The sequence below is a fragment of the Ovis canadensis genome, chromosome 10 (genome assembly GCF_042477335.2).
Source record: "Ovis canadensis isolate MfBH-ARS-UI-01 breed Bighorn chromosome 10, ARS-UI_OviCan_v2, whole genome shotgun sequence".
NCBI lineage: Eukaryota > Metazoa > Chordata > Mammalia > Artiodactyla > Bovidae > Ovis > Ovis canadensis.
In genome coordinates this window covers 29,227,691-29,251,141 of record NC_091254.1, presented here as the reverse complement: position 1 = coordinate 29,251,141, position 23,451 = coordinate 29,227,691, and the positions used below count along the sequence as shown (strand labels likewise).

The 23,451-nt window shown below is 43.0% G+C and overlaps 1 protein-coding gene across 1 annotated transcript in view; it reads left to right on the top strand.

The window, feature by feature from the left end:
- Positions 1 to 23,206: 23,206 nt before the first annotated feature.
- Positions 23,207 to 23,451, top strand: part of TSC22D1 (TSC22 domain family member 1) — a 120,006-nt gene continuing 119,761 nt past the window's right edge. The window contains exon 1 of the mRNA XM_070292525.1: positions 23,207 to 23,370. The gene's annotated coding sequence lies outside the window, so the exon portion shown is untranslated. The remainder of the gene's footprint in view (positions 23,371 to 23,451) is intronic.

Below are 23,451 nucleotides of genomic sequence, written 5' to 3'. Positions count from 1 at the left end.
ACTCAACTAAAGAGATTGCCAGTTTAGACATGATGATGAGGGGGTTCATACAAGAATGATATATTATCAGAACTGTATCATCTCATTTTCTGTCTGTTAACCCAAAAGCTCACCAAAAGCCTGAGGCTGAATAAAACAGAATATGATCAATTGACAAGAATTGCACTCTATATATTAACTCTCTAAAACAGTCCCTTGAAAATGGCTTTCCTTTATGTTTATTTGACATGGGAATTCGTTGTTGTTTTACGTTCACTCACACATTTTTACTCTGTGTGACAAAAATGAGCTTGGGGGAAAAATCACAGATTATTATGTCAGGGCTCCCAAATGGTTAGATGACCCTATCCCCCCAAAAAATAACCCTAAGAGTTCTTTGTTTTTCTTATAACTGCTCAGGCTTTAATTCTATTGAAAAATGACTAGAAAAGCCAATCTACGAAACAACTCTTTAGGATTTGATAAATGAGTCAGTCTGATGGGCCTCCACAGTCACATCAGTCATGCTTCTCAGTTAACACTGCATATTTTCACATGGGACAGTCATTAAACAAACCTTTCGACACGATAGGCCTTCAGTCATTGCGTCTCATTTCCCAGAAGGAAGAATAGTGGAATAAAGCCTGGAGAGGCAAAAGAAAAAGGAAAGTGTATTACAAACACACACACACACACACACACACACACTTCTTTCTAACCTATATGTCTTTGCAACTTAATTTGTTACAAAGAGCGACTGTGGCCTATGAAGTGGCCCAAAAAAGTGTACAGGAGACATTTATTGCTAAATCCTCAGGACACTTTAATGAGATGGCAGGAGATATTCTGCTAAATAATATTATTTAGCCCTTAATGATTGGGAAAATTAAGCAAAGTGAGGCTGAAAAATATATCTGATATTACACTACCAATCTGATTTAAAAGGCCAGAACTTGCTCAAATAAACTTGTTTGGGAAAATGAATCTAAGATGGAGAGTGACCTGGACCAGATAGCTTCCATGTGGATCCAGATGTTATTTCCATCCTATTCTAAATAGCACTGCCTTTAACCATAGACTAAGAGAGCTCTGGTACCTCCCAGGACCTCTCCCTGGGATTACTGTGTGCCCCCGGTAGCCCCCTGCACACACAAGCCCCTACACTCGTGCTCTCTACACAAACCTACCAGCTGCCCACCAGAAAACCAGAAACAGGTGCCTCAAGACAGGGCTGGAAGGGAAGGCTTCTTGTGGATGGGCAACCCTTAGCAGCCGCAAGAACCTTTCAACAAAATCATCCCTTTGGCTTCACTTCCAACTTTTGGCTCTGATTCAGATAAATACATAAAACATATATGTTTTGCAGAAAACATAAAAAATACACAGAAATCTTTTTTTAAAAAATTATTCATAATCTCACTACCCAGAGTGATGTCTGTCAATATTTTGGGATAGTGTAAAACAAAACATGTTTCAATAGTCATTTGGGTTCCCACTGTACTTAGAATTCTTCTTAATATTTTATTTATTTATTTGGCTACATTGGGACTTAGTTGCTGCACACAGGATCTTCCTTGTGGCTCGAGCTCACTAGCTGTGGACTCAGGCTTAGTTTCTCTGCAGCCATGTGAGATCTTAGTTCCCCAACCAGGGATTGAACCCACACTGCCCTGCACTGCAAGGCGGATTCTTAACCAGGAAGTCCCTGTACTTGCAATTTTGAGTTCTGCTTTATCTTATTTTTTTGAAACTTTATATTGTGAGCATTTCTCTGTGTCATAAAGCATTCTTTGTAATCACCACACACATCTAGTGCATAAAAAATAATGATTATAGAGATCAAGGAGATACCACAAAGCCAAAGGGGGAAAAAATAAACGATCTAAAAGTTGAAGATGAAAGAATGATTGTTCCTATTACTAATTTTCAAATCCTAAAGGAGAAAAATGTTCAAGAAAAAAATTAGAAACTAGTACAATAAGAATGATGTTACTTTGATCAACATATCAAATAATGAAAAGATAGTATAAATATTATACTAGTATATAATATAATATACTATATATATTACATACTTATATAATATACTATATATATTAAATATATATAGTATATATATATAATATAATATATATACTACTATATATATAATATCCATCCATGGGATTCTCCAGGCAAGTGTACTGGAGTGGGGTGCCATTGCTTTCCCTAATTTCCAAAGGGCAGATTCTAACAGTTGCTAATCAGGGGAGGAGCAGCCAAGAAACCACCTGAGGCAAGATTAAAGGGACTAGAGAAGTTCAAGATTGGGAGACACCCCCACCTGAGACAAGATTGAGGGAGTGCAAGCCCTTGTTGTTGTTCAGTCGCTCAGTCAAGTCCAACTCCTGGCAACCCGGTGGACTGCATGCAGCACAACAGGCTTCCCAGTCCATCACCATCTCCTGGAGCTTGCTCAAATTCACGTCCATTGAGTCGATGATGCCATCAAACCCTCTCACCCTCTGTTGTCCTCTTCTCCTCCTGCCTTCAATCTTTTCCAGGATCAGGATCTTTTCCAGTGAGTCGGATCTTCGTATTAGGTGGCCAAAGTATTGGAGCTTCAGCTTCAGCCTTGCTCACGAGCTAATCTTGTCAGAGGCCCCACTTATGAATCATTGTTATAAAACCCATCTTCAAATCCTCTCAGGTTGGGACACATAGTTTTTTGAGGCAGGAGCCTGATGTATCTCCCTTTGCCTGGCAAAGTAGTAGAGCTATTTTTTCCACTTCACCCAAAACTCTGTCTCCAGAAATTGATTTGCTCTGATGTACAAAGAGGCTGAGCTTTCAGTAATACTATTATTGTTAGGGGACGCACACTGACTGAAACGCCCCACCCTGGCCAGGCATCCTAGTAACCATTTGCATGAGTCATTTTACAACAGGAAGTCCTGGTAAGGAACACAGAACTAATAAGCCATCACCAACAGGGAGAGTTCAGTTCAGTTCAGTTCAGTCACTTAGTTGTGTCTGACTCTTTGCGACCCCATGGACTGCAGCACGCCAGGCCTCCCTGTCCATTACCAACTCCCAGAGCTAACCAAACTCATGTCCATTGAGTCAGTGATGCCATCCAACCATCTCATCCTCTGTTGTCCCCTTCTCCTCCCACCTTCAATCTTTCCCAGCATCAGGGTCTTTTCCATTAAGTCAGTTCTTCACATCAGGTGGCCCAAGTATTGGAGTTTCAGCTTCAGCATCTGTCCTTCCAATGAATATTCAGGCCTGATTTCCTTTAGGATGGACTGGTTGGATCTCCTTGCCATCCAAGGGACTCTCAAGAGTCTTCTCCAACACCACAATTCAAAGGCGTCAATTCTTCAGTGCTCAGCTTTCTTTATAGTTCAACACTCACATCCATACATGACTATTGGAAAAACCATAGCTTTGACAGGGATGGATCTTTGTTGGCAACGTAGTGTCTCTGCTTTTTAATGGGCTGTCTAGGTTGGTCATAATTTTTCTTCCAAGGAGCAAGTGTTCAGAGATGCTCAGAGGGCTCAAACTTTGTGTGCACCAGGACCCAGAGACTCCACAGAGACTGAGACAGAACTGTATTTGAGTGTCTCCTGCAGAGGTATGGGTCAGCAGTAGACTGCTGCAGGGGTAGAGTCTTTGGGTGCAGCAGACCTGGGTATGGCATAAGCCCTCTTGGAGGAGGTCACCATTAACACCACCATAGAGCCGCCAGAACTTACACAGGCCTGGGAGACAGACTCTTGGAGGGTACAGATAGAACCTTGTGCACCAGGACCCAGGAGAAAGGAGCAATGACCCCACAAGAGACTGACCCAGACTCGCCTGTGAGCATCCAGGAGTCTCTGGCAGAGGCGTGGGTCGGTGGTGGCCTGCTGTGAGGTTGAGGGCACTGAGTGTAGCAGTGCCTGCGTGGGACCTTTTGAAGGAGGTCGCCGTTATCTTCATTACCTTCACCATAGTTTGGCCCCATGTAAATATCAGGGAGGGAACAGAGCCCCACTCATCAACAGATAATTGGATTAAAGATTTACTGAGCATGGCCACCTCATGCGAAGAGTTGACTCATTGGAATAGACTCTGATGCTGAGAGGGACTGGGGGCAGGAGGAGAAGGGGACAACAGAGGATGAGATGGCTGGATGGCATCACTGACTCGATGGACGTGAGTCTGAGTGAACTCTGGGAGTCAGTGATGGACAGGGAGGCCTGGCGTGCTGAGATTCATGGGGTTGCAAAGAGTCGGACATGACTGAGCAACTGAACTGAACTGAACTGAACCGAGCATGGCCTCACCCATCAGAACAAGATCCAGCTTCCCCCTCAGTCAGTCTCTCCCATCAGGAAGCTTCCATAAGCCTCTTATACTTCCCCATCAGAGGGCAGACAGACTAAAAACCACAATCACAGAAAACTAACCAATCTGATCACATGTACCACAGCCTTGTCTAACTCAATGAAACTATGAGCCATGCCATGTAGGGCCACCCAAGACGGACGGGTCTTGGTGGAGAGTTCTGACAAAATGTGGTCCACTGGAGAAGGGAATGGCAAACCACTTGAGTATTCTTGCCTTGAGAACCCCATGAACAGTATGAAAAGGCAAAAAGATAGGACACTGAAAGATGAACTCCCCAGGTCAGTAGGTGCCCAATATGCTACTGGAGATCAGTGGAGAAAAAACTCCAGAAAGAATGAACAGACAGAGCCAAAGCAACAAGACCTAGTTGTGGATGTGACTGGTGATGGAAGTAAAGTCTGATGCTGTAAAGAGCAATATTGCATAGGAAGCTGGAATATTAGGTCCATGAATCAAGGCAAATTGGAAGTGGTCAAACAGGACATGGCAAGAGTGAACATCAACATTTTAGGAATCAGCAAAATAAAATGGACTGGAATGGGTGAATTTAACTCAGATGACCATTGTATCTACTACTGTGGGCAAGAACCCCTTAGAAGAAATGGAGTAGTCATCATAGTCAACAAAAGAGTCCGAAATGCAGTACTTGGATGCAATCTCAAAAATGACAGAATGATCTCTGTTCGTTTCCAAGGCAAACCATTCAATATCACGATAATCTAAGTCTATGCCCTGACCAGTCATTCTGAAGAAACTGAAGTTGAATGGTTATATGAAAACCTACAGGACCTTTTAGAACTAACACCTGAAGGAGATGTCCTTTCATTACAGGGGACTGGAATGCAAAAGTAGAAGTCAAGAAATACCTGGAGTAACAGGCAAATTTGGCCTTGGAGTACAGAATGAAGCAGGGCAAAAGCTAATAGAGTTTTGCCAAGAGAACACACTGGTCATAGGGAGAGTTCAGGATCAAAAGGAGACACCATGTGTCCAGTCACCTCCCGGAATCCTTCTCTGGCATCCATCTTGGCTGAGTGATGCATGCCCCACCAGGAAGGACTCTGAGTCAGAATGATTGGCTAAAGACAACCTGGAAACTAACCCCATCACCATAAAACCAGGACTGCAAGCCAGGACTGTGGCAGAGCAGTCCTCCTGGGTTCCCTTACCCTACTGCTCTGCATCTGGGCGCCCCTTCCCAATAAAATCTCTTGCTTTGTCAGCACATGTGTCTCCTCAGACAATACATTTCTGAGTGTTAGACAAGAGCCCACTTCTGGGCCCTGGAAGGTGTTCCCCTTCCTGCAACACTATCAGGAAAATAATTATTATTGTGCAGCACCAAATTATATTGGTAAGGTTAATTAAGGTAGTTTTATTAAATAATAAAGGCTTTCCAGGTTGCGCTAGTGGTAAAGAACCTGCCTGCCAATGGGGAGACATAAGAGAAAATGTGGGTTTAATCCCTGGGTTGGGAGGATCTCCTGGAGGAGGGCATGGCATCCACTCCAGGATTCTTGTCTGGAGAATCCCAAGGACAGAGGATCCTGGTGGGCTACAGGCCACAGGGTCACAAAGAGTTGGACAGAATTCAAGTGACTTAGCACGCACACATTAAATAATGAAAGGGAAATGCCTACATTTTGAAAAGATGCCTAGAGAAAATATGCATAAAGGATCTCATTATTTGTGAGTATGGTATTCTTTTTTTTTTTAATTGACAAGTATATTTGTTTATTTTTGGCTGTGCTGGGTCTTTGTTGCTGCATGGGCTTTCTCTAGTTGTGGTGAGCAGGGGCCACTCTTGTTGCAGTGCACAGAATTCTCATTGCAGTGGCTTTTCTTGTTGTGGAGCACTGGCTGTAGGCTCATGGGCTTCAATAGTTGTGGTGCACAGGCTTAGTAGCTCCACGCCTGTGGGATCTTCAGGGACTAGGGATCAAACCCATGTCTCCTGCATTGGCAGGTGGATTCTTAATCACTGGACCACCAGGGAAGTCCTGAGTATGATATTTTTAATAGAGCACTGCAACTTCTGACATGAGATCTCCTATGTGAGCTTTATAAGGACTTAGGGAAAAAAGGTGGACAGTATGTTAATAGCATTACGCTAATAGGAAGTTCTTAAAGAGATGGGAATATCAGACCACCTTACCTGGCTCCTGAGAAATCTGTATGCAGGTCAAGAAGCAACAGTTAGAACCAGGTGTGGAATAACAGACTGGTTCCAAATTGGGAAAAGAGTACATCAAGGTTTATTTAACTTCTATGCAGAGTACATCATGCAAAATACCAGGCTGGATGAAGCACACGCTGGAATCAGGATTGCCGGGAGAAATATCAACAACCTCAGATATGCAGATGACATCACCCTTATGGCAGAAAGTGAAGAGAAACTGAAGAGCCTCTTGATGAAGGTGAAAGAGGAGAGTAAAAAAGCTGGCTTAAAACTCAACATTCAAAAAACTAAGATCATGGCATCCGGTCCCATCACTTCATGACAAATAGATGGGGAAACAATGGAAACAGTGACAGACTTAATTTTCTCGGGCTCCAAAATCACTGCAGATGGTGACTGCAGCCACAAAATTAAAAGACACTTGCTCCTTGGAAGAAAAGCTATGACAAACCTAGACAGCATATTCAAAAGCTGAGACATTATTTTGTCAACAAAGGTCTGTCTAGTCAAAGCTATTGTTTTTCCAGTAGTCATGTATGGATGTGAGAGTTGGACTGTGAAGCAAGCTGAGCACCAAAGAATTGATGCTTTTGAACTGTGGTGTTGGAGAAGACTCTTGAGAGTCCCTTGGACTGCAAGGAGATCCAACCAGTCAAGTCTAAAGGAAATCAGTCCTGAATATTCATTGGAAGGACTGATGCTGAAGCTGAAACTCCAATATTTTTGTCACCTGATGTGAAGAACTGGCTCATTGGAAAAGACCCTGAAGCTGGGAATGGTTGAAGGCAGAAGAAGAAGGGGACGATAGAGGATGAGATGGTTGGATGGCATCACCAACTCAATGGACATGAGTTTGAGCAAGCTCTGATAGTTGGTGATGGACAGGGAAGCCTGGCATGCTGCAGGCTGTGGGGTCTGAAAGAGTCAGACACGACTGAGGGACTGAACTGAATTGAATTGATGTTAACAGCAGAACTGTCCAATTCCTCCCCCTGGACATCACCAAAGAGTATTCTCAAGGACAAAAAAAAAAAAAAAAGTGGTAATATTTAACCTCTCACAAAATATTTTGTGTTCACTGGAGATTGATCCTGATACTACCAGCCTTTCCCTTTGCTTCAGAGCTATCTCTCACTTCCCAATTACAGCCAAGGGGGTGGGCTGGACCTGGGCTACAGCTGGGAGGAAAGACCTCAGATAAACGACTTGGAGAAGATTGTGGTTTACTGCTAAGAGGATGGGCTGTGGAGACAACTGCATTCCAATGCGAAGTTGTCACTTGTAGCTATGTCACCTGAGCAAGTCGCCCAAACTGTCTGCAACTCCATCCCCATTTATATAGTAGAGCTAATAAAATCTATTTCTCACAGATGTTTCATGAAAGTTGGTTACTGTCATTTATACTTTATTTTTTATGTTTTCACATATTTCTACTGTCCCTTTTTTGACCATGGAATTGTAGTTCAACAGTGATTCTGGCTTCTTGTTTTTTTGTTTCAGTTTTATTATAAATTCACTGGACTTGTGTTATGGTAAGCTGGAAAGTATCCTTCCATCCTTGTCATTTGATGTTTAATAAAGCTCAGATATGGCACTAATACTACTCTTTAAACATTCATTAAACAAAAGTTCCCTAAATAAAATTTTTATTGAAAGTCTAACATTGTGCTAAGCACTATGCCAAATGATGTGGCTAGAAATTAATAAATCCTGGCTGGATGAGAAGGTAAGAAAATTGTCTAAATATATTTAGAAAAAGGCTTAGGCAAATATTTTAAAAATGTATAATGAATGAGGCTAATATAAAAGTAGACTTCTACTTGTAATATGAGTTAAAGATGTTGGCTTAATTTCAAGAAGCTTTCTGATAGAGTAAAGAATATGAATTAAAAATTTGGAAAAGCAAAGTGGAGTATTAATCAGGGGATTTGGTTTTCAGCCCAGGCATTAGTGATACAGTTTTGATCAGGACATTTAATTTTTCAGGACTTTAGTTTCTTTACTTATAAAACAGAATTTGGAGGTTACAAATTGAAAAAAAAAATCTTCTACAGAACTCATGGACTCAAGGGGAAATCACAATGGAAATGATAACATTTTTATATGTGCAACAACATATCAAAACTTGGGGTAATTGGAAGGGAAATAGTAATTAGAATGAAATGCATATGTGTAAATGAATTTATTTAAAATATAAGACAGCTTGAGCTACATGTTCAATTCATAAAATTAGGGTCAAACAAAGTAGAAAAGAAAAATAATGAAATTAACTATGGAAATTAAGGAAACAGTAGAAAAGAATAGAAATATAGATGATCAATAATTCCAAAGGCTGGTTTTTGGAAATAATCCAGACAAGGCAATTTATGGAAAGAAAATAATGGGTCAATCTCATTTACGAATTCAGACGCAAACTTTCTGAACTGACTACTAACAAATCATGTGTAAAAAACGTATGAAAAATACATTGTGACCAGAGGTAGAGCTACTATGGAAAACAATATGGCGGTTCCTCCACAAATTAAAAATAGAATTGCCATATGATCTAGCAACCCCATTTCTGGTCATATATCCAAAAGATTTCAAAGCAGGATCTCAAAGATATATCTGCATACTCATGTTCATTACAGCACTATTCACAATAGCCAAGAGGTGTAAGTAACTTAAATGTCCATAAACAGATGAATGGATAAAGAAAAGTGGATAATTACACACAACAAAGGACTCTTTTTTTTGGCTGCTCTAGGTCTTTGTTGCTGTGCTCGGGCGTTCTCTAGTTGTGGCACACAGGCCTCTTGCTGTGGTGGCTTCTCTTGTTTTGGAGCACCGGCTCTAGGGCGTGTGGGCTTCAGTAGTTGAAGCTGTGGGCTTAGTTCCCCGCGAGGCACGTGGAATCTTTCTGGACCAGGGATTGAACTTTTGTTCCCTGCATTCGAAGGCAGATTCTTAACCACTGGACCACCAGGGAATTCCCCCTAATGTACTTTTGATGGCAGACTCTCCATAATATAGTTCTGACTGTATCTGTCATTCAGACCGCTCAACTCTGTATCAGGGTTATTGCCATTAGGAAATCAGCTTAGGTTTCAGCAGAAGACAGTAATGATAGAAAATGATGTTCAGGAGTTTAGGTTCTGTTATGTCTGGGCTTCCTCTTTCTTTGAAGAAGACGAGACTTCCTGTCTACCTACTCTCCTCACCCCAAATAAATAAGAATTAGGCAGCCAATTCAGGGACAAAGGTGGGTCCCTGAGAGACAAAAAGATCTGTTTACTCTTCCAGAGACCTCTCCCAGGTGCTTTCCAACCACACATAGGCACCAGAGAATTCTGTGTTATTTCTATTTTCATGCAGCCTTTGAAGAATTCTGTATGTGATCTCAGTACCCTTAAATAAGTTCTTGCTCCACGACTCACTCTATTACTTTTTTTCTTCTTTTCCCCCCTTACGTTTTGATAACTTGATTATATCATATTTCTGCTGGTTGTATAAGTGTGATAGAGTTGACTGAAATGTATATTATAATCATTCTAGAATATTCTGTTATAAGGTATGTAGGCACAAACATGCCTTTTCTGTTCCACACTAAAATGACTTACAATTTAGGCAAGTCCTTAATAAATGTTTGTGGGCTGAGAGACCTCACTGAAACAATAGCTTTTTTATTATCTTTGCTATTAGAAGAAAGCAATGACAGAATTCTTCCAAAATAGTAGATAAAGTATAGCAGACTTAGATGTCCACTTCAATAGAGTTACATGCCTAGACTTTTTCTCTTTTGGTCTAGACCAAATTGCAAATGATTTGCCATCCCTCACACACACATTGTAGTGTGGGGATGGGGGAACCCAGTGGGGTTGACTGGGAGGTTTGAGATGGTTGAAGAATGCAAACTGCCCAGGGGACAAGCATATGCAGATACTCAGGTGGTGGTTGCCCCTGAAATACTGATTAAAATGCACTTTAATCTGTGCAACCGACTTCAGCTTCTGCTCTCATCCCGTTTCCCTGTTGAAAATGGGACTCAAGTTCATGTTTCAAGATTTTCATTTTAGCGACCTACATGTCCATTGACAGATGAATGGATAAGGAAGATATGGTACTTATGCACAATGGAATATTAGCCATAAAAAGGAATGAAAAACTTCATTTCAGTGCTTTAAAGGTGAAGCTGATAACATTGTTTTTCTTTATTTTTAAATATAATCCCTCTTTCTAGTTTTTCTACTTATGGAATGTTCTATCTGTCACCATATAGATAATGGGCTGCCATAGAATAAAATCGGTTAATGTTAAACATATGAGATACAGACATAGTTTTTTCCTATGCTTGGCTGTTGGCTATCATGTCATTTGTCAGAGGATAAGTAGCCTCAAAGAACACTTTTGGATGTTGTTATTGTCTCTGCTTTCTGCTAAGTTTAGTATATTTCCCTGGTCTTACTAGTAATATTGCCAGATTCAATTACACCAGGAACATAGAGGCTTTTTGCCTCCCGAACATCTGCCATTAAAAAAATAAACAAAAGCAAAAACCCAACAACTGAAAATTAGACAAGCAGCAAAACTCATACGTTTACTCAGAATCAATTATCATACTAAAGAGCCATAACTGCAGGTTTTCTTTACTTCTGTTCTGGGCACCACCATATGCTCATTCCCCAGCAGATGTATGCATCAGTGAGGCATCATGGTTTCTAAACTATAATGTTGCTATTGTGTTACATTAGAATTTTTTAAATCTAATTTCCGAAGATGGAAATTAGATCCATCTAAAAATCCATTGGGGATTTTTACCAATGGAATTCCTTCTGGAGGATCTGTCTTTAGGCAGATAAGGGGAGTTCAGAGAAAGCCTCTTCCTGCACTTGCTGTTTTTTAAGTGCCTATATGGAATTGCTGGATTAAGACATGTTTGCAATGACTTAGAAGTCTCTGGTTACCTTCAACCTGGAGGAAAAATATCTTTGGTGAAACGTGAACCAAATTGTTCTCCTGCTGCTTCCCATTTGCTCTTTGTTTACAGCAAAGTTATATAAATACACCTTTGAGCTGGAGGTGAGGGTCCATGGTAAGGCTGGCCTTCGTTTGTGCCCTTATTGATACATAAAAGAGCACCGCCTAGACAATTTTGTCTCCTTAAAAAACAGGTAGTAGATATTCAATTAATGATATTGAACTTCAGTCAATCTTATTATTTCCTATTTCTAGTTCTAAGGAGAGCTTCCCTTTTCTCTCCCAGGTGGCTTAAAATTCAAGATTAAATATCATCTTACTAGGAAAGGGTAGGGGAGATGTAGATCTCTTAAGGCAGAGTCAGTGACTTCTAGGAAAGATGAGTGGACCCTCAGAAGAACACATTGGAAGTATGATAGCTTGTGAAGAACTTTTGCCTGAGTGTGGTGCTGACTTCCACTCTCCTCCTGTGATAAGTCCATCTTCCCTGGTTAATGAATTAAAGAAACTCCCGGGGAGGGGATTTTTACCAATGGAATTCCTTCTGGAGGATCTGTCTTTAGGCAGATAAGGGGAGTTCAGAGAAAGCCTCTTCCTGCACTTGCTGTTTTTTAAGTGCCTACATCAGAAAATATTAATATACCAAAGCAGCACATTTTGGGAGTGGTATGCCATGCTACACTTCACAATCATAAATAAAAGGAAAAAGTGTTTCATATGGCGGCAAATGCAAAAATAATAGCAGAACCCTCATTTGGCATTAATACTTCAAAATGGAAGGTTTTCTTTTTTTTTTTTTAACTATTTTATTATTTATTTATTTGGCTGCATTGGGTCAGTTGCGGCACACAGAATCTTCATTGCATCGTGTTGGCTATTTTGCGGCGGCATATGGACTCTCTAGTTGTGGTGCATAGTAATTGCACGGGTTTAGTTGCTCCGTGGCACGCGGGATCTTAGTTTCCCTGACTAGGGATGAATCCAAGTCTGCAGCATTACAAGGCAAATTCTTAACCACTAGACCACCAGGGAAGTCCCCCAAATAGAAGTTTTGACCAATGAACAGGTAGTAAGTTTTTTAGATGTGTTAACTAAGCTTTAAAAATTAATCATTTTATCTGAAATTATTCACTGTAGTCTTTGTGTGAGATCTGTGATGAGTCATGCCAAGTTAGGTTTCCTAGATAGTAGTTCTGGAGCTCATCTGAGAAGAAGCACCTGAATTCTCCATATCCTGAAGCCAGGATGTAAGGAATGAATCTCCAGAATCCAGAGACTAAGGATCTCAGTTCTCAACAGTATTTAACATGATGCTCTGCTGCTGCTGCTAAGTTGCTTCAGTGATGCTCTATCCCTAAACAAATGCAAAGCTATCAGAAACGGAGATGCAGATTCAACTTGTATCTTCTTACCATTTTCACTGAACTTTACTTCTTACAAAAAAAAAAAAAATGCTTTGGGCATGATATTCCATGAAAAGGAGTAGTCAGCAAATTATCATAAGTTTAGTTTGGGCAAGGAGAATTTTACAGAGATCAAGTAAAGAACAGAGAAGGAAATGTAATACCATTGGATGCCCTTGACTGAAATTTTAATAGTGAGCTTGTTTCTTACTGTCATAATTTCTGAACCTGATGTTCTGCAGAAACATCCTGTGAAAAGTTCAGTAATGAAAGTTCATGTGATAAATTATGTTGACAATATTATTGCAAAATGTGGGATCTAAGAAATTCTTTACAAGTTCTTATTGAGTTCCTATCATATGCTTGACAGAATAAAGAGAACTTACATCCTTTTTCAAGATGTTTTTCACTGGAAGTATTCTCTTCAAAATGCTGTTTTCCTTTTATTAAGTAATTTAGGATCAACACTGGGGTAAAACAGTACTATCCCATACAGTATTATCCCAATATACATTTTAATCAGTGTAATCCAACAACTATTTTTTTGTGTGTTACTTATGCCTTGGATAAAAGGGGTGTTTAGAAACCCTTTAAAATATCAAAGTTAAACCACTGAGTTGGCATTATGGCATGATCCCATTCCTGTCTATAAATAACTGGAGCAAGAAAGCACCTGAACCTTCACTTCTAGTTTTTGATGGAAAGCTTTGCTGGCATCCTTGCAATTAACTTTATGTTTAACTTCATGAAGGGGCTGAGTCAGCTATACATTTAATTTTCTTGAATTTGACAAGTGTGTATACACTGCATGTATTAAATCAGTTTTGTTAGGCTCTTTTCTCTAAATCCTATCTCATGTTTTTCTCTGAAATTCCAACCTTTCCCATTTAATTGTTCTAATTATATCACTCACATAGGAAGGTTTTGTTAGCAGTCAGTGGTCATACACTTAAAAGGATTTTATCTTGTGCTTCTGATTCTAATTTAGCTTGCACATATCCAAGATTTTCTTTTATTTTCCATCAAAGGTATAAAAATCAGACAAGATTTTGGCCTTTATGACTACTGATATCCTGTTTTCTTCCACAATGAAATTAACTGGGAATGTCAATTTAAGCATAAGTTACTGAAAACTATTTTGTTGTTTTTCTCCTGAAAGATAATTCAGAGTAGGAGAAAATGAATGACCAAAGGAAAATTCCACACTCAGGAATGACTTCAAGAGCCATTCTTTTTTCCTTGAGCTCTGAGACTTGAAATAGACCTGTGTTTGTGGACCTTATCTTTAAATACAAAGAAATATTGGCTGCCATGATCTGTTTGTACTTCTCGACCTGGTTTTGGTTCACATATGGTGGAAGGACAGAGGTCTTCTCAGAATTGTAGCACAAAGAAAAATAATGAATTTGCTTATTTCAATAACTTCAGTATTCAAAAACATGTGCAAATACAAATTGGTCCTTAGAACGTGTTGGAAAGACTAGGTTATTATTGTCTCTATTTTATAGGCTCTCATGTTCAATGAACACTAATTGCTGGGATGGGAAAACATTTATCTTGTCCTGCATAGACAGTGTTCCCCAATTATGTGTGATTAATGCCTCCCCCCCTCCAAGCATTTGACATCTGTTTTTGATCAGTGAAGGATCATCCAACTTATCAAGCCGTGGTTCTGTTCATTTATGTCCAATTCCTAGGCAGCTGTAGTAGAGATTCTAAAATGTACATTCTTTCCTAGAATGTTTCTACATCAGGAGAAAATGGTGTTCCCAGAGTCTTTGGACAAATTAAAACATGAGTATTCTGTGGAAATTTAACTTGGGAGCTAGAGTTGGCAGAAACCTGATTTAACAATGTGTCTCAGATGCAGCCCTGAAGGAAGAGAAGGTTACACTGCAGGAATTTCTATCTTAGCCCCACACTTGCTAAATTTTAAGACCACAAACTCTCTGAACCCCATTTTCCTCATTTGCAAAATGGGGTAATTACAGCTCGTACATTATACAGTTGTGAGAATTAGAGATAAAACACTTAAAGCAGTTAGAAAATGTGTGGTAGAGAGTAGTCATTAAATAAATATTAGCTATCATCTGGGGAGATTTGGAGGGTTATTTGATTATAAACTTAGAAAAAAAATGAAGTTAACAAATTATTTCTTTTTTTTTTAATGTTACTTAGTTCTGTAGCAGAAGTTAGAAATGTTTTTTTTTTTTAATTTATTTTAATTGTGAGGAAATTCTCCAAATTAACACATTCCTTAGAGAAGACTGACTGTGGAAGCGTCTGTATCATTTATGTTGCTTCAAACAGGGAAGAAGTCTTTCATCCCCTTCATGTAGAAAAAATGCTGTGTGCAATTAGTGTGTATGCTGAATTATCTTCCTTGGCATTCAAAAGCATTAAAAGAACACTCATTAATTTCCAAAAGAGCTTTGAAAAATATTAGTCTCTAGAGGTCATACTGTGTTTGCAGGAAAATCCTCAGCACAGAGGCATGGAATCTGCAATGAGGAGGGACCTGAGTACCCAGATTTAGGCATAAACCTTGGACAAGTTATTTAATCTCTCTGTGATCACTTACTTCTAAAATGAGAATGATAAAACCTTCTCCCTCAAAGGGTAGAATTTAACGAGCTAATGTATATCAGTGTGCCCACTGAACCATAAATTCAAATTTCTATACTTTAAAAAAAAATGTCTCCTTTGAGGATATAAAATTGTTTAGCTGACCAGAAACATATTTATATTAAAAGTTTAACAAGTGCTACAAAATTGAATCAGTTATAAGTTAAGCTATACTCAGTGAAATGTGAATGAAAAGTTTCAAAATAAGTATTTTGTGCAATTTGCAAAAGTCAAAGAGCACATATGACTTCTGGTCTCATATTAACAATTTTCTAGAGAGCAAACTGATTTAATAAACATGCTGTACTATCCCCATGCATAAATTTCATATGTAAAAATGTGACTTTTTTCATGTTTATAACTCATTATTAAAAAATTTGACTTTTTTAAGATGACATTTAAAAGTTACACATAACTACAGCATGACTGAAGCTCTGGTTAGCCAGAATAATTACTGGAGTGAATCAATGGTGTATTTTCTGCTCCCGTTTCTCTTTAGTATTTATCTCTGCACTCACAGCCATTCTGAGTGCAAGTATTCTCTTCCTATTCCTCAAGGACACTTCTTTTGGAGAATTACTTGGTTTTATTTTATTTAAAAAAATATTTTTTTTGGCTGTGCATGCAGCATATAGTTTCCTTGCATGTGGGCTCTTAGTTCCCTGACCAGGAATCGAACCTGCACCCCTTGCATTGGAAGGTGAAGTCTCAACCACTGGACTGCCAGGGAAGTCCCTTCTTGGTTTTATTTTTTAACTTAATTTATTTTAATGTATTTATTTTTGGCTGCGCTGGGTCTTCCTTGCTTTGTGCCGGCTTTCTCTAGTTGTGAGAGGGGGCTACTCTTTCTTGCGGTGTGCAGGCTTCTCATCGTGGTGGCTTCTCTTATTGAGGAGCACAGGCTCTAGGGCATGAGGGCTCCACAGTTTCAGTGCAAGAGGGTCCGTTACTTGGTTTTAAATGCCCATCTATTTCACAGTTCTCACAAATAGGTAAATTAAGTTATAATGGTCAGGAAACTTTCTATTTTATGGTAGAAAAAATTCTGGGATTCTCCAAGTAAGAATACTGGAGTGGGTTGCCATGCCCTCCTCCAGGGGATCTTCCCAACCCAGGAATCGAATCCAATCTCCTGCATTGACAGGCAGGTTCTTTACCACTAGTGCCACCTGGGAAGCCCACCAAAAACTCCTGACATAGTGAAATTTATGTGCTTGTTTGCAATGTTATGATAATGAGATTTAGGTGAACACTGCACCTGGGACTAATATGAACAATAGAGAGTAATTCAGAACTACTTCGGAGAAGGCGATGGCACCCCACTCCAGTACTCTTGCCTGGAAAATCCCATGGACGGAGGAGCCTGGTAGGCTGCTGTCCATGGGGTCGAGAAGAGTCGGACACGACTGAGGGAATTCCCTTTCCCTTTCAGAATTATACCTTCAGAATGTAAATAGGTGAAATGTAGGCTTTCAAAAGACAAAGGATAAGTCCAAGTACTGGATTCGAAGGAGTGTTAATGACTTCATTCCACACAGCAGTGGGCATTTGATAATAATGTAAAAAAAATCCAGACTTTTCAAATTGAAAGGTGGGAACATGGTACCACCACCAGGTTGGTTCAAGGGTTTCTGTTTGTTTTTAGGGACTCATATTTATGTACCACTGGTCATAGAAATGCTGGCTACTGGAGAAAGAGAGAGACATTTCTCAAACTCAGGTTTTCCATATTTGCAGACTTGCTCGTCATATCTCAGTGGGACTTGAGGCTGCCTCACCAGGAATTTGAAGGTGAGATGGCAGATAAAAGTGAAACACGTTTTGAAAGACCGTATTTTCTTAGGTCTTACTGTTATCCTGGAAAAATGAAAACAAGTTTCTTCTAAAAAAAATAATACACCCACCCATGCACCCCCAATATCAAAACAGCACAAAAATAACAATATTCATTATTACTAGTTATTAGAAATATCTGCTTTTACAGGGTTATCTCAATGAGTCATTCTGTCCAACTTTGAAAGACTTGATTATGTGTTTCTTCTGCTTCAAACTCTATCAGCACAATCATGGTGGGTATTTAGGTGACCCCAGGCACGTTAAGTTGTTGTTTGGGGGTAATTTAAAACTTTGACCTAAAAGCCAACTTGTGAGGGATTGTGAGTATTTTCTTTCATATAGTAGCTCAGAGACACATTTAGCCCCACTATATTCCACTGCACTTTCAATTTTCTGGGATACTTACTTCCTATTTTCCGTCCAAAAACTATTTAAAAAGCATGTCAGAGTTTCATTTCAGCAATGAATGGTGGCCATTAATTGGGTGTATCTCTTAAAGCAAAGGCTGTTGTAGCCTTAAAACAATAATTATTTTTGTAAATGGCCATCAGTCAGTGAGTCAGTTCAGTTGCTCAGTCGTGTCCAACTCTTTGTGACCCTATGAACTGCAGCACGCCAGGCCTCCCTGTCCATCACCAATTCCCAGAGTTTACTCAAACTCATGTCCATTGAGTCAGTGATGCCATCCCACCATCTCATCCTCTGTCATCCCCTTCTCCTCCCATCTTCAATGGCCATAGTTATGTAAAAAATCCAATTATTCACCTATCAATTCATGAATATCATAAAACAAGTCTGATGTTTTCAAGTGAACTTGATTTTTACTACCATCTCCCTTTCAGTATTTGTGACCACCTACCTTGTACATGAGGTTATTGATATTTCTCCCGGCATCTTGATTCCAGCTTGTTTCTTCCAGCCCAGCGTTTCTCATGATGTACTCTGCAAATAAGTTAAATAAGCAGGGTGACAATATACAGCCTTGACGTACTCCTTTTCCTATTTGGAACCAGTCTGTTGTTCCATGTCCAGTTCTAACTGTTGCTTCCTGACCTGCATATAGGTTTCTCAAGAGACAGGTCAGGTGGTCTGGTATGCCCATCTCTTGAAGAATTTTCCAGTTTATTGTGATCCACACAAAGACTTTGGCGTAGTCAATAATGCAGAAATAGATGTTTTTCTGGAACTCTCTTGCTTTTTCGATGATCCAGTGATGTTGGCAATTTGATCTCCGGTTCCTCTGCCTTTTCTAAAACCAGCTTGAACATCTGGAAGTTCACGGTACACATATTGCTGAAGTCTGGCTTGGAGAATTTTGAGCATTACTTTGCTAGTGTGTGAGATGAGTGCAATTGTATGGTAGTTTGAGCATTCCTTGGCATTGCCTTTCTTTGGGATTGGGATGAAAACTGACCTTTTCCAGTCCTGTGGCCACTGCTGAGTTTTCCAAATTTGCTGGCATATTGAGTGTAGCACTTTCACAGCATCATCTTTCAGGATTTGAAACAGGTCCACTGGAATTCCATCACCTCCACTAGTTTTGTTCCTAGTGATGCTTTCCAAGGCCCACTTGACTTCACATTCCAGGATGTCTGGCTCTAGATGAGTGATCACACCATCATGATTATCTGGGTCGTGAAGATCTTTTTAGTACAGTTCTTCTGTGTATTCTTGCCACCTCTTCTTAATATCTTTTGCTTCTGTTAGGTCCAGACCATTTCTGTCCTTTATCGAGCCCATCTTTGCATGAAATGTTCCCTTGGTATCTCTAATTTTCTTGAAGAGATTTCTAGTCTTTCCCATTCTGTTGTTTTCCTCTATTTCTTTGCACTGATCGCTGAAGAAGGCTTTCTTATCTCTTCTTGCTATTCTCTGGAACTGTGCATTCAGATGCTTATATCTTTCCTTTTCTCCTTTGCTTTTCGCGTCTCTTCTTTTCACAGCTATTTGTAAGGCCTCCTCAGACAGCCATTTTGCTTTTTTGCATTTCTTTTCCATGGGGATGGTCTTGATCCCTGTCTCCTGTACAGTGTCACGAACCTCAGTCCATAGTTCCTCAGGCACTCTATCTATCAGGTCTAGGCCCTTAAATCTATTTCTCACTTCCACTGTATAATCATTAGGGATTTGATTTAAGTCATACCTGAATGGTCTAGTGGTTTTCCCTACTTTCTTTAATTTAAGTCTGAATTTAGCAATAAGAAGTTCATGGTCTGAGCCACAGTCCGCTCCTGGTCTTATTTTTGCTGACTGTATAGAGCTTCTCCATCTTTGGCTGCAAAGAATATAATCAATCTGATTTTGGTGTTGACCATCTGGTAATGTCCATGTGTAGATTCTTCTCTTGTGTTGTTGGAAGAGGGTGTTTGCTATGACCAGTGCCTTCTCTTGGCAAAACGCTATTATGCAGACGACACCACCCTCATGGCAGAAAGTGAGGAGGAACTAAAAAGCCTCTTGATGAAAGTGAAAGAGGAGAGTGAAAAAGTTGGCTTAAAGCTCAACATTCAGAAAACGAAGATCATGGCATTTGGTCCCATCACTTCATGGCAAATAGATGGGGAAACAGTGGAAACAGTGTCAGACTTTATTTTTTTGGCTCCAAAATCACTGCAGATGGTGATTGCAGCCATGAAATTAAAAGACACTTACTCCTTGGAAGGAAAGTTATGACCAACCTAGATAGCATATTCAAAAGTAGAGACATTACTTTGCCAACAAAGGTCCACCTAGTCAAGGCTATGGTTTTTCCAGTGGTCATATATGGATGTGAGAGTTGGGACTGTGAAGAAAGCTGAATGCTGAAGAATTGATGCTTTTGAACTGTGGTGTTGGAGAAGACTCTTGAGAGTCCCTTGGACTGCAAGGAGATCCAACCAGTCCATTCTACAGGAGATCAGCCCTGGGTGTTCATTGGAAGGACTGATGCTGAAGCTGAAACTCCAATACTTTGGCCACCTCATGTGAAGAGTTGACTCACTGGCAAAGACTCTGATGCTGGGAGGGATTGGGGGCAGGAGGAGAAGGGGACAACAGAGGATGAGATGGCTGGATGTCATCACCGACTTGATGGACATGAGTTGGAGTGAACTCTGGGAGTTGGTGATGGACAGGGAGGCCTGGCGTGCTGCGATTCATTGGGTCACAAAGAGTCAGACACGACTGAGCGACTGAACTGAACTTTGTATCTATGTCCTCTGGGTTGCACAGTGGTTAATGGCACAGTCTGCCTGCCAATGCAAGAGACTTGGGGGTTTGATCCCTGTGTGGCGAAGATCCTCTGGAGAAGGAAATGGCAACCCACTCCAGTAGTCTTGCCTGTTAAACCCATGGACAGAGGAGCCTGACAGGCTACAGTCCATGCAATCACAAAGTCTGCTGCCTCTGAGCAGGCATGCACTTCCTACTGACCTCAGAACTCCTTAAAAACACGTAGTCCTACTTTTGAATTTAGTGAAGGAGAGCACAGAAAAAGCAATATATCAAAACTGGTACAAGCCATACAGGGGTGCTGAGCATGTGCTTCTCTATACTGCAATAGAATGGTGAGGTTCCTAACCTTTTAGGGGATTGAAAGAGGGGACAAGTTTAGAGAAAGCTAAAAGGTAACATGCTGAATCTACTATTATGCATCTTTCAAACCCTGCCATGTATGTTTTTAACAAGCTCCTGAAATAGGACTGCTAGATCTGGTCTGTGAGATTTAGTGAATCAGAGGTCTGACCATAAACGTTTAGTCCCTAACACTAAGTTGAAAAAAAAAAAAACATTTCTGAGGTTTCCTATACTGTGTTTTTGTTTTCTTGGTTCCTAGGTGAGAAGTACATTTTGTTTAGTGGTCAAATATGCTTAGGGCTAGAACGTTTTGACTTGTAATGGCCAGAGCAGCAACTTCCAGTTAAGTTGCCTCCCATCAAACCTAACCCTGCTTCTGTAGAACTATGCAGGTGTTTCTTTTCTTTTTTTTTTCCTTTCTTTTTTCCAAACTGGAACTGCAGACAGTTCTTTTTGTAATCGCAAAGGTGGTCTTCATTGATCATTGTCCTCGCGTTGCCACCATGACCAGGCCACTTTGTCTTTCAAGTCAAAACCTATGCGGCCTACAGCCTGGACAATTACAGGGAAAGCTATCCCTGTGGGCGATTAGCTCCACCTGTTGAAGTCATTTTTTTTTTCCCCCCACTGGGCCGGGCTGCTTCCCTCCAGGTAACGACGGATTGCAAGCGCTCCCTTTCTGGAGATGAGCTCCTTCCGGCCGTTGAGGGCAGAAAGCAGCAACATCTGCCGGCTCGCTCGCCCCTGCCCGTCGAAGGGGTCGAGGGGACCGCATGGCAGCTGCCACCGCGCAGCACAAAAGGGGGCGCCGCTCGCGAGTAGCCACTGGCCTTCCGCGGACCCCACGGCTCGGGGGTACCCTCGGAGCCGGCGAGGGCGGCGCGGCCCGGGGGCCAAGCCCAGGTGCGGCGAGGCGAAGAGGAGGGCCCAGCCGCGCGCCTAGGAGGAACGCCTGACTCATGTCGTGGCGGCGGCGGACTCCTGGGAACTGAAACTCGTGATGCTTTTGCTGCGGAGAAAAGCCTCATTACCCATTCCACAGGCGGGGGCCGGCGGGGGACACACCACCCGGGGCGCGGACACCCGAGTCCCGGGAACCCGGCGGCCTCCGCGGGCCCCTCCGCCCGCCGCGTGCCCGCGCGCGCGCCGGCCGCGTGTGGAAAAAAGAGCGGACACGCCTAACAGGCGCGCGCGCTCCGCGCCCCGCCCCACCCCCCCATGGGCCGACCCGGATTCTCTCCCCCGCGGCCGAAATTCCCCACCCCCCCACCGCCGGCGCCTCAGTCAACCTTCGGCAATTTCCGCCGGGACACCCGGCGCTCGGCGAGGCCCGAAGACCCGCCGCCGCCGCCTCCTTCTACCGCCAGACCCGGCTTTATGTCTGCGGCGCCGGGGCGCATGCGCAGACGCCATCTTCCCTCCGTCTCCTCAGCCGGCCCCCTCCCGCCGCCGCCGCCGCCGCCGCTGCTGCCACCGCCTCCGCCTCCTCTCGCCCGCGGTCGCCCCTCCTCCTCCTCCTGCGCTCGGGCGCTGGTCCCTCCTCTCCCGATGCCGCGAGAGACCGGGGGATACGGCGGAGCCGGAGAAGAGCACTAGTAACAACCACCACAGCCCCCTCCTCGCCCGCCGCCCTCCCTCGGCACCCACCCACTCACCCGCCCCGTTCGCCGACACCGACCAAACCCCACCTCTCGTTCCTTTGAACGGCGTCGGCTGCAGTCGCTGCACCAGCCCCGTCTGGCCACCAACGCCGCCGAGAGAGGAGTCGCCGTCGCCTGCGGCCCCCTCCCGCCCGGGCCGCGGGAGCAGCGGGGGTGAGAGGACCAACCGGCTGCGGAGGACAAGGACGAAGCGGCTCGCACCACCGCCGGCGCTCCTCAGCGCACGTCCCGCCGCCCTCCGGGGAGGCTCGGGCGCCGGCCCCTTCCTCCCCGAGGACGTGTGCCGAGCTGAGGCGCCTGCCCGGAGGGAGGAAAATGCTCGGGCTCCATGGCTGCCAGTGATGGAGCGGTCCCTGGGCTCCCGCTGCCACCGCCGCCGCCGCGCCCCGGCCGTGCTCCGCGAGGACCCGGCGTCTCTGCGCGCCCGCCCGCGCCCCGTTGCTGGGCTCACCGTACCGGGCGCCCCGCCGCCCGAGCCTCGCCGCGCCGGCCCCAGTCGCGGCCAGCGTTTCCTTACGGAGCAGCAGCAGCCGCCGCGAGCCCAGGGGGTTTGAAAGGGTCCGCGGGGCCGTGGGGGGAGGAGGCCCGAGCCGGGCCGGCGGGGCCGGGAGCGGAGGTTTGAGCGACACTGACTGAGCTCGGGGCTCGCCGCCGGCAGCCGCGGCGGCGCTGGGGGGCGGCGAGGGGAAGGCGACACTCGCTCGGCGCCGCCTTCGTGCAGGGCGACCGGGAGGCTTTTTGCAGCGGCCGCCGCCGACGGGAGGAGGGGCGGAGGTGGCTCCGGAGTTGTCCGGAGAAGGTGGGCATTTCTTGGCTTTTCCCACCCCCCTCCCCTCGCCTCCCCGCTCCCCTCCCCACCCCCTCCCTCCCGCCCCGCACC